We start from the raw sequence: 11,198 nt of genomic DNA on the forward strand, positions 1-11,198 counted from the left end.
CTTTTTTTTTTTTTTTTTTGCCATTTCACATATTTGAGAAGTGCAGGATTTGGTTTTAAAATTTCCACGTAGCCTCAGCCTGCCCTGCCAGAGTTTTTGAGTGGGCTGCTTGCAGGAAAGACCGGGCCATCTGTTCCCAGCGACAGCAAGGGAACACCTGCTCCCAAACTCAGGCCCAGGGACATTTTGCAACCCAAGAACAGCTTGCGTCTATCCCAAATATGGGACCCCAAATTCCTCCACTCTTTGCCACATTCGCCATCAGTTCCTTGCAGGTTTCACCCAGCATGAGATGAATCAGCTGGCTAACTCCAGCTCCAAGAATCTTTCTGACTGCTGGGTTCCAGCCAACCCCCAGAGGCCACTGACTGTGCCTATCAACAGAAGTGGGACTCAAGGGCTCTCAGCCCATCGCTGAGCTGCCCTGGGAGTCGGCAGCTGATGACACAGGCTGCCCCTGATTGCCAATCTAGATAGCGCCTTGAAACATCCCGTCCCCGGTGATGCCCTCAAACACAGCTGTGATTAGTCTAGTCTCCCAGGCCCTCGAGAAAAACCTCAGTGACTTTGAATTGTAATGGGAAAGCCAGTCGAAAAGGGTGGAAAGTCTGAATCCGGGCTCCTTTTAAGCAAAATGAAGTTTGACTCATTTCCCATGCATAAAATAAAGACTAACAGGACAGTCAAAGAGCCATTCAGACTTAATGAATGGATAACAATCGTTGATTGGGCCACATTTTTAAAAAAGAACAGAAATGGGTACTGTCAAAATGATTTTCAAGTCCTTAGAAGCAATTTCAATTCTTGACTGAGCTGGGAGTTGCCTTTCCAAATGTGCTTGAGAACGTGGCTGTGGCATCAGATTGCTGGGTATCTGAATCCAGGCTTTCCCATTCGCTAGCTGTGTGACCTTGGGCACACCTTGACCTCTCTGTGCCTCCAAATCATCACCTACAAAATGGAGAGAATAATAAGACCATCTTCATGGGGTTGCTTTGAAGATTAAATGAGACACCCACCTAGGGTGTTCCAGACAGTATTTTGTTGAGAGTCGAAACTGAGTAAACATTATATATTATTGTTGTATCATTATGAATGATTTTTTTCAAGGATAGTGCCAAGATTAACATCAGTTCTGGTTCTTTGTGACAAAAATAAATAAATCTGAATTTCTGAATAGTGGGGGCTGAATAGATGAGCTCTTACCAGCCAGCGTCTTGCTTTTCTCCAGTCCCTTGTCACAGTAAATCTGATAAGAAATTCCGGGGCTATGCTCTCAGCAGACAAAGCCGCTGTGGGCTGCTCAGCACTAACTGTGGCCAGAGGTTGAGAGGAGGGCAAGAGGCGTCTGGTTGGGGTAGGGGGGCCTCCTCGGGGCAGTGCCCACAGGGCCCGGGGAATTTGTGCAATCCACAGCCTGCCAGCATCTCCCTGCTCATTCGCAGGTGGAGGTGAAACAGCAGAATCTGATTTTTTTGTCACCTTGCGAAATTATGAGACTCCATTCCAGTTGCGTTTGTATCATCAGAGCACAACGGACACGTGGGGTAATTGCTGTTGCTGGGTTACTCCTTGTAAGTTCAAACAGTTTCACATGCTGCATGACAATATATTTGCCGTGACCTGGGTAAATTAAAGCAATGCTTCCTGCCTAGGTAGACTTTGACGTGATTCAGTCCATCTGCTTCTGATGAAAGTCAAGCAGGAAATCAAAACGCACACCGCTTTGCTGACGTTGGGCTCCCCTCCCTCCCTCCCTGCCTCCCTCCTCCTTTCTATCTCTTACCTCATTTCTTCTTTTCTATGTTTTTTTAATCTTTTTTTTTCCCTGTCTTTTTTTTTTTTCACTAACAGGAGAAACACCAGCTCTGGGCTCCGTGTTGCTGGCACCAGACCCTTTCTCCATGTGTACACAAATCGGAGTCCTGTGTCCAAACATAGGACAGAAATGTGATCAGAGCTGGGTCGAGGAGGGGATTGGACCATCTTCAGCATCCCAAATCTCCAAGATGCAAAGGTAAAGTCAGACTCTTTCCTTAAAGGTTAAATTTCACATTTAATTGCCTCATGTGCAGACTGCTGGGAGCTGGGACTCCGCGGTCGCCTTGGCAGCCCTCCCAGCTTGCAGGGGCTTCCCGTCTCCCGCCGATGCCTCCCTCCTCCCTCCGGCTCCATGAAAATCAAGCGCCAATCAACAAACACCAAGGAGTTGGGCAAAAAGTGAATCTTGCAGTGCTAGGAAGGTCGGATCCCTTGGAGCCCTTTGTGCTCGTACTGAGCAGAGCAGGCACTTGTTCTAGTTATTGTCACTGCATAACAAACCACCCTAGACCTGCTGGCTGAAAACAGTTACTGGGAATTGACTGGACTCTGTTGTACAATTCTCACATGGGGTCTCTCAAGCCATCACAGCCAGATAGAGGTTGGGATTGGAGCCCTCTGGACCCTCAGTTGGGCTGAATGTCCATGATGGCACCTACACAGTGCTAGTGGTCACAGATTATCAGTCAGAAGCCACATAATGTCACTTTCTCCAAAATCAGTTGGTCAAAACAATCAGAAGTCTACTCAGCTTCAAGGGGAAAGGGCATACATGTCACTTCTCAATGGGAAGAGTGTCAAAGAATTGGGGGGACATGTTTTTAAACTGCTATACTGTTGTAAAAAAAACCACTTAGTTCATTTTATTTAGCTTCAAAGTCCTGATTCTGCTAAAGTCTAAAATGCCAGCTGGTCTCTGCTACCTACGTCAGCATCTGGAGGGGAAAGTGGAAGATCTGAGGGGAGAAATAAATGCCACCTTTCATTTCCTATCTTTCCATCATCCTTTTAGGACTCAAGCAACAAACTAGAAGCACCTGATATGAATGTAGCCTGAAATGAGTTTCTAAAAAATGGATCTAATATTTTACAAGTTGGAGATTTCCCATAAAACTGAATTTTCACATCTCTCAAAGAATCAGATCTAGTAAGACAGCCTCAGTATTCCCCAAGGCAACAACAGCCTGCTGCCAAAAGCCTCCTTCAGAGAGGACTCTTAAGCACCAACTTGCCACAGTCCCCACCCATCCATATTGCCCTTAGCACTGAGATTGGGTAGCAGTAGCTGTTTATCAACATGACTGCAGTGGGGTTTGTTTTTCTAATTTTTATTTTTATTTTAGACAGAAACATATTTCTCTGGATGCCATGTTTCTATCAAAATTGGGAAAATACAATACTGAACCACATATTTGACACAAATAGAAAAAAGGCATTTTTATCAGCACAAAAAAAGAAAACTTCCTATGTTGCTTTTAAATACACACCAAAAAGGATCTGCGTGAACTATTTTCCCTCCCTTCTCCTTTCTCTTTCCTCCCTTCTCCCCTCTCCTCTCTTCCTCCCTCCCTTCCCCCACTCCCCACCCTCTCCTCATCCTCTGTCTTTCTTTTTCTCTTCCAATAGTTAGCAGGAGAGCTGATCAATTCTTGTTAATAACACTGAATTGATTTCATGTTCAGTCTTATGCTATTACTTGGGTTAAATCAGTTTTTCTCTCTCCCGCTGTTTGTCTTTTACATGACAGCCAACAAAATAATGAAAGATTTGGGACCTCAACACACTGTCTCTGGTATAAAAGACACATCAAACACCTGCAGGACCAGGCTAGAATGATCTCCCAAATGGTGCAAGGTGGTTGCTCTTCCAAAGGAGAGGTCCCTTCCCATCCCATCCTGGGCATGGCCATGTTTATTGTCCCAGGTCAGAACAGCTCACTACTCCACAATAATCACTCCACTGAGTCAAAGTGCAGCAAACTCCAACACGGAAGACCATCAGTCTTTTGTCTCACAACTCAATCCTGGTCACATTTGGTGACTGATATTTGGCTACAAAGTCCAGGCCCTTGGCCTTAGAGGGGCCTGTCTCCTGCTCATTCTTGGTGTGAGATTATTCTGTTCCATCCATCCACCACTACCAGGCTACCCTTTGATGGATTCCAGAATTCTCTTCTCTCTTCTCCCCCCCTCCTCCTTCTCCTCCTCCTTGTCCTCTCTGTCTCTATCTCTATCTCTGTCTCTGTATCCCCTCCCTTCCCTGGAAACTGTACAGTTCCCCTGATAGTCATTTACCCTTGGTTCATCTATTACAGTGACCCTTTACCAATACCTATATCCTTTAGCAGAAACAGCAGTCTTAGAGCATCTCTCCTGAATTCATTTGAGGAGGAGGAGTCTCTAGGAGGGAGCCTCAGCACATCCAAGTTCACAGTAGTCCTAAGACAAGAGAGGGTGTGAGCTAGAAGAGGGATCTAATAACTATGTGGATTCTTCTCGAGAATACTCAGGCTTTTTTCAGTGACACAGCCACCAATGCTGGTTCATGATGAGCCCCTGTGAGACTCTCTGAACAGAAGGGCACCATCCTCCTAGGGTCTGGAATCATGCAACTATAGCCATTGGGTTCTGTGAGGAGGAGGAGCCAAGGTAGTAGTGTGAGGGCAAGTGGAGCTGCTTTGCTTTCTCCTTGTCAAGAAAATGGACAGGAAATTTCCCTTCAAGAATGTTCCAATTTTTTTTGCCAGTATGGTGATGTACACACACACCTGTAATTCCAGGGACTTGGGAGGCTGAGACAGGAGGATCGTAAGTTTGAGGCCACCCTCTGAAACTAAGTGAGGCCTTAAGCAATTTAGCAAGACCCTGTCTCTAAATAAAAAATAGAAAGGGCTGAGGATGTCGCTCAGTGGTTAAGCACCCCTGACTTCAATCCTCAATACCAAAAAAAAAAAAAATCTGATTTTTTTCTTTTTTTGAAGGAAACATTTTTCTGAATTGTTTCCTCGGGGCAACTACTCAGCTAAGGAAGAAGGATGCTTTTCCTCGGAGCTCAGCATACTACTTTGACTCCTAGAGCAAGTGTGCCCATGAAGCAATGAAGCCGATTTCTGGACTTCTGTGAAAATCATCTTGCATATGTATGTTTGCATGTGCATAGATGTATGTTCCTGGGTGTGAGCAGGCACACACATACAGGGTCTTACTCTGGTCACGTGCATACGTTTGTGCCCATGTGTATGCACATGAGCACGTATGTTTATGTATCCATGATTGTGCATGCATGGGTGTTGGCACTTTTATGCCTGTGTGTACAGGGGTTGTGCATGCTTAGACATCACAACAGGTCACAGAGAGTCCAAAGGGAAACACGAGGTGACCTCCCTACTCTGCTCCTCCTATAGCTGAAGGCACACTGGTATGGATCACCATGAAAACCAGAGGCAAAATCATTCCATATGTCCACACACCCAGCACTGGATGAGGCTAAGTCATAAGGGAAGAAAATAAGACTGTCCTCCAACTTTTCTGCCCCCTGCCGTAGAGGGTCCCCAAGGCCAGGTGTGTGTCCCTGTGCCCCTCCTCCCTCTGCTCAGAACCTTCTTAGACTTTGTGAAGACACCATAAGTCTTCATGTTTTCCACTGATGACATAAAGAATCTAAACATTGTGAACTTGACCAAGAAAGAAATAATTCAAATTGAAGATCTGAGACAAGTATTTTAAATTCTCTGAGCTTCAGGGTCCTCATATGTGAAAGGAGGACAATAATATCCCCTTCCCCAAAGGAGAAAGTGTCCACATTGCTGACTAGCACATGTGTTTAGAACTAGTCTGTTCCATGCGCTGACGCTGGTGGGGATTATTATGGTTTGGATGTGAGTGTCCCCCTAAAGTTCACGTGAGACAATGCAAGGAGGTTCAGAGGGGAAATGATTGGGTTATAGCCTTAGCCCAATCAGTGAATTGATCCCTGGTGGGATTAACTGAGTGGTAACTAGTGGCAGGTGGGGTGTGGCTGGAGCATGTGGGCACTGGGGGCGTGGCTATGGGGTATGTATTTTCTATCTGGAGGGTGGAGTCTCTCTCTGCTTTCTGATCACCATGTGAGGTGCTTCCCTCTGCCACCATCATGTTCTGACTCACCTCAAGCCCTGAGGAATGGAGCTGGCTGTTTATGGACTGAGACCTCTGAAACTGTGAGCCTCAAATAAACTTTTCCTCCTCTGAAAATTGTTTTGCCAGGACTTTTAGTCACAGCACTGAAAAAGCTCACTAAAACGGGGCTAGCGATAGGAAGCAGAGACTTCCTCTAAGAGATGCCCTCCCACCTGTGGCCATCAGCTACCCCTCCTCTATCCCCCGACACCTTTCTCAGCTCCTGTACCTTCTGGGAGCCTTTGGGGATTCGATTGCCAAGACTGACCCCTCAGCCAAGCTTGGGGCTTGAGGATCAGCAGTGCAATGGGGCAGACCATCTGTCCTTCCACTTCTCCATGTGCCATCCTTTCAGCCCCTTCCCTGGGCCTGCATCTGCATTCCTTCCCTGATATCATAGTGTGGGAGCAGGACATAACGGGGCCTTCCCTATGAGACTGTCACGAGGGTTAAATGAGGGGCTATAGAGTAACAAGGCACCTCCCCCGACACCCCTGCCCACTGAAGTTCAGGAGAGGGGCTAAGAGGACAGACCATCTGCCCCATTGCCAGTGCTGGTCACCCTGCGGCCTCTCTAGCAGTCAGGGTTTGTGGGCAGTGTCTTTCAAACCAGGTTACCTTCTACAGGACTCATTTCTCCCCCCAGAAGCTCCTTTACCCTTGTCCCCTCCAAATCTTGGGAGCCTGATCTTGTCCCTCTTTCCGTCCTCTCTCCATCTCTTGCTATCACAGTCCTGATTCCCGCTGCCCTTCCTCCTTCCCAGTGCTCTGGACAGGTGGTGCTGCTACTCCTAGCCTGGGTGGGGGGGACAGGGCAGGCTCCCAAGAATTGCAGTGCACTGGGGTGGGCGGGGCCTCAAGTCTCTGCAGGGCAGGCTCCCATAGCACTGATAGGAGCATTGCTCTGGAATCCCCTGGTCATGGGCTGGTGGCAGGTGCAGGGGAAAGGCCCTCCATACTTGCACATCTGCATGGCTCTCTGCAGGCAACCTGCTTCCTTTGGTTGACAGCACTGGGCGACAGATATTTGTGGTGCAATTTCTCACTTGCACCCCTCTTTCAAGAGCCAGTGTGCTGAGAAAAGTTAAGTCTAGTGGTTGAAACTGCAGGCTGAAGGACAGAGTATCTATTCAGGTCTGAGCCCTGCCACTGCTCAGCTGTGTGCCCTGGAGCAAGCTACTACACCTCTCTGTGCCTGTGTCTCCACAATTGTAAGTGAGAATGTTGCAGGACCTTCTCTATGGGATTGCTGTGAGGATTCAATGAGTTACTATAGGAGTAGGGCATCATAGAACCCAGTACATCTTAGGTGCTCAATACATGACAACTATTGTGTGATTCTTTCCATGCAGTTGGTACTGGGGATTTAACCCAGGAATTCTCTACCACTGAGCTACATTCCAAGTCTTTTTTATTTTAAGATAAGGTTTCAGTAAGTTACTGAGGCTGGCCTTGCACTTAATGATCCTCTTCCGTCAGCCTCCCAGCCTCCCGAGTAGGTGGGATTACAGGTGTGCGCCACCATGCATGGCTTGTCATTCACCTATTAACCATTCACTTACTCCCCTTATTTTGGGACTAGAGTCACATGGGCCCTGGACCACTGTATAACATTTAGTTCTCCCCAACTTTCCATGCTCACACTGTGTCTTTCTTTCCCCCTTTACTGAGGTTGACAAATTGACAAATAAAAATTTTATATATTTATGGTACACAAAGAGACATTTTGATGTATGTGTACTTTGTGAAATGATTACCACAATCAAGGTAATTACCATATCCATCATCTCACATACTTACCTTCTTGTGTGTGAGACAACAATTAAGGATCTACTCTTAGCACATCTCAAATATACAGTTCATTACTGTTAACTGAAACCCTAATGCTATACCTTAAGTCTTCAGAATTTATGAATCCTGCACATCTGAAACTGCATATTTCTCACAAATGACAAGATATTTTGTTTTTAATACCAAATAATATTCCATTGCTAGATCTGTATGTATGGGGCCTTTACAAAAATCAACCCGGAATCAATTAAAGACTTAAATATAAGACCAGAAGCCATAAGTGGCCTATGTTCTTTTTCAGAATGGCAGCTTGCAGGGGTTGGAGTGGAAGGGTTGGGGAGATATTTATCAAATGATGCAAAGTTTCAAATAGGCAGAATTAATAAACTCTGCAGAGTTAAAAAGTTCACTCTTATCCATTGACTGACACTTAACTTGATTGCATATCTTGGCTGTTGGGAACAGGGCTGCAATGAACAGGGACATACAGGTGTCTCTTTGTTATGCTGATTTCACCTACTTTGGATCTATACCCAGCAGTGGGATTGCTGAACGCAAGGGTAGTTCTGTTTTTTATGTTTTGAAGAACCTCCTCACTGTTCTCTATAATGATGCACCAATTGAGAGTCTCACCAACAGTTATTTAAGAGGTTCCTTTATGCCACATCCTCACCAGCCCTTGTTAGCTTTTGAATTTCTGATAATAGCCATCATAGCAGATATGAAGTGATGGCTCATTGTAGTTTTGATTAATGATACTGAGCACTTTCCATACACCTGTTGGCCATTCATCTGCCTTCTTTTGAGAAGTGTCTGTTCGCAGCCTTTGCCTTTGTTTTGATTGGATTCTTGGTTTTCTTTTTCCTATCCAGTTGTTTGAGTTGTTTCTATATTTTGGATGCATCTGTTACATAATTTGCAAATATTTTCCTCTGGTTCTGTAGGTTACCTCTAAGCTCTGTTGATTGTGTCCTTTGCTGTACAGGAGCCTTTTAGTTTGATGGCCTTCCCATTTGTCTATCTCTGCTTTTGATGCCTGGGCTACTAGGATTATATGAAAAAATCACGGCCCAGATCAGTGTTGTATATGGTGTGAGGTAAGGGTGCAATTTCATTCTTCTGCATAAGGCTCTCCAGCCTTCCCAGCAATGTTTATTGAAGATACTGCTCTTTCCTCACCCTGTGTTCCTCGCCCAACTCATTCTTGCCATCAAGCATTTGCCAATGTTGTCCACCCTTTTGGACAACACTTTCTTCACTTTCTCCATCAAGGTAAACGTCATCTAATGCGGCAGCCATGGGAGGACACTATCCAGACCTCCTATCAGTGGAGAATAGTCTAGAAGTGTTACTGGCTGACAGCCTCTCCTGCTGGATTCCATAGCAGCATGCTTGCCTTGGCCACACTCTTCCCAAGCTTCCCCCACTCAATGACAGAGCACAGCAAAGGGAGTAGAGCTGGGTCACTTCTGCCTAACTGAAGACTTCTCTGATGGGCAATCTTTGCTCTAGGCTCCCCATCCACCTGGTTGAGACTTTCTCAAAGCTGCACAGCCTGGATAATGCTCTTCCCACCCACCCTTGCTTCCTTACTCTCTCTTTCCACAGGGGTCAGACCTGCATCCCCATCTGAAGGCTCCCTGGCCACCTTTTCAACTCCATTTTTCTTTCATAGGTGTCTCACTCCATCTTGGTGTCCGCTTCCTAGAGGACCTGAAGTGGCACGCTTAGCCAGGATGTCTTAGCTCAAGCTTCTTATCTGGTAGGTATTTCCTGATCACCTCCCTCAAGCCCTTTTGAGCTGAGCAAGGGGCACACCCTTCCCCCATGCCCCATGCCCTTCTCTGAGCTCCCAGACCACCTTGTAGCCACTCTTTATGTTTAATTAATTAATTTATTTTTATGTGGTGCTGAGGATGGAACCCAGGGCCTAGCCCATGCTAGGAGAGTGCTCCACCCGTTGAGCCACAACCCCAGCCCTAAACCAGAGCAGTTTTATTCTGCAATGTTCATAATTTCCTGTCTGCCTACTAAGCTCCCTGAAGGTAAGAAAAACTCCTATGAAATCTCTGAATCCACAGCACATAGTGAAATACCAGTGCTTGCTAGACATTTCCCTACCAAATTGTGAATGAATGAACAGGTAGGAAGTCAAGCTACAGAATCTGAGTGCGGAGCTAAGAGATGATAAGCATTGGAGAAATTCTTCAGAACTTAAAAAGAAAGAGGTAAAAAGAAAAAAAGATTTAAAGGGAATTTCCATATTGTTCTTGGATTTCCAAAGCCCCAAATCTGTAACCTGATCATCATTTTAAAATATCATGAACCCAAATACAAGCAACTCAGTGTATTGAAAACTCCTTTTCAGCTTTTAATGAAAACATCTCTTCTTTTAGAATGAAAGTTGATGAGAAAGTAGAATCTGCTTTAGAGAAATTTGGTCCCCAACTCTCCTAGAATTCAGAGAACCCCCTTTCTTAGAGATTTGTGATTTCAAAACACCAAAGCTCCCCTGGAGCTAAAACTAAAGTAAAAGTTTTCAGGTAAGGAAATATCTATAGCTCAGAGGCAGGCCCCAAAGGCTCTCTGTACAAGCAGGCCTCAGAAAATTTGCAGCCAAGAGCAGAGAAGCTAAGAACTGGCATCAAAGCCCCCTGATCTACCCTGCCTGGGCTCCTGTCTATTCTGGCTAGCACATGCTCCTTCTACAGAACTGGCCACCCATCACTTCCTGGAATAAGTGTCCAACTGAGGAGATACCAATTCAACTCCATGTGTCCTGTTAGCAAAATATGGGAAAGAAGACTAGTTTGGTCTCCAGGATCTCAGCTACAGCCCACGGGTGTGGTCTCAGAACCACTGGGGCAACAGGAGGGGGCTGATGTGGAAGGCGACTGTCCCCCAGCCCTGCCTTGCAGCCATGGAGCAGCTGTGTAATCAGACCCAGCACTGAAAGCCCTGGCGCAGAGGCTCACTCTGCCTCTGAGCTGCTGTGAGGACTAGAAAGCCCCTTAATTTCTCTGCAGCTCGTGTTCCTCACGTCTGAGATGTGGCAAGTGGAAAGTGCCAGGTGTGAACTTTTTTTTTTCTTCCGCAGCCTGCAGGATCCCATCACTCCACTCTGCCCTCTCCCCAGGCTCTTCAAAGCAATACTCGGCTGCACTTTCTCCCTCCCGTTCCGCAAAGCCAGGCGCTCTTAAAAGAAAAAAGAAAAAGAAAAGGAAAAAAAAACACATACATTTTAAGGCAAATTCCTCTTTAATTTCCTAATAATAACAAAAGTCATTCGAAGCCACTTAACTGTGAGAAAATAAATATCTATGCATATATTCAGATCATTTGAACCCAAATGCTTTTTTAACAACATTTCTCAATTAAATATTCGGCAGAGATAATATGAAGTCTGAAGCATTTCATCCAGTATATATA

The 11,198-nt window shown here is 45.7% G+C and overlaps 1 long non-coding RNA gene across 1 annotated transcript; it reads left to right on the plus strand.

Moving 5' to 3' along the window:
- Positions 1–1,861: 1,861 nt before the first annotated feature.
- Positions 1,862–11,102, plus strand: LOC125614142. Its single transcript, XR_007344790.1, has 3 exons — positions 1,862–2,017; positions 9,445–9,531; positions 10,867–11,102. It is a non-coding gene; the product is annotated as an uncharacterized LOC125614142 (long non-coding RNA).
- Positions 11,103–11,198: the final 96 nt, after the last annotated feature.

This window comes from Marmota marmota, unplaced genomic scaffold (genome assembly GCF_001458135.2).
Source record: "Marmota marmota marmota unplaced genomic scaffold, marMar, whole genome shotgun sequence".
Classification (NCBI taxonomy): domain Eukaryota; kingdom Metazoa; phylum Chordata; class Mammalia; order Rodentia; family Sciuridae; genus Marmota; species Marmota marmota.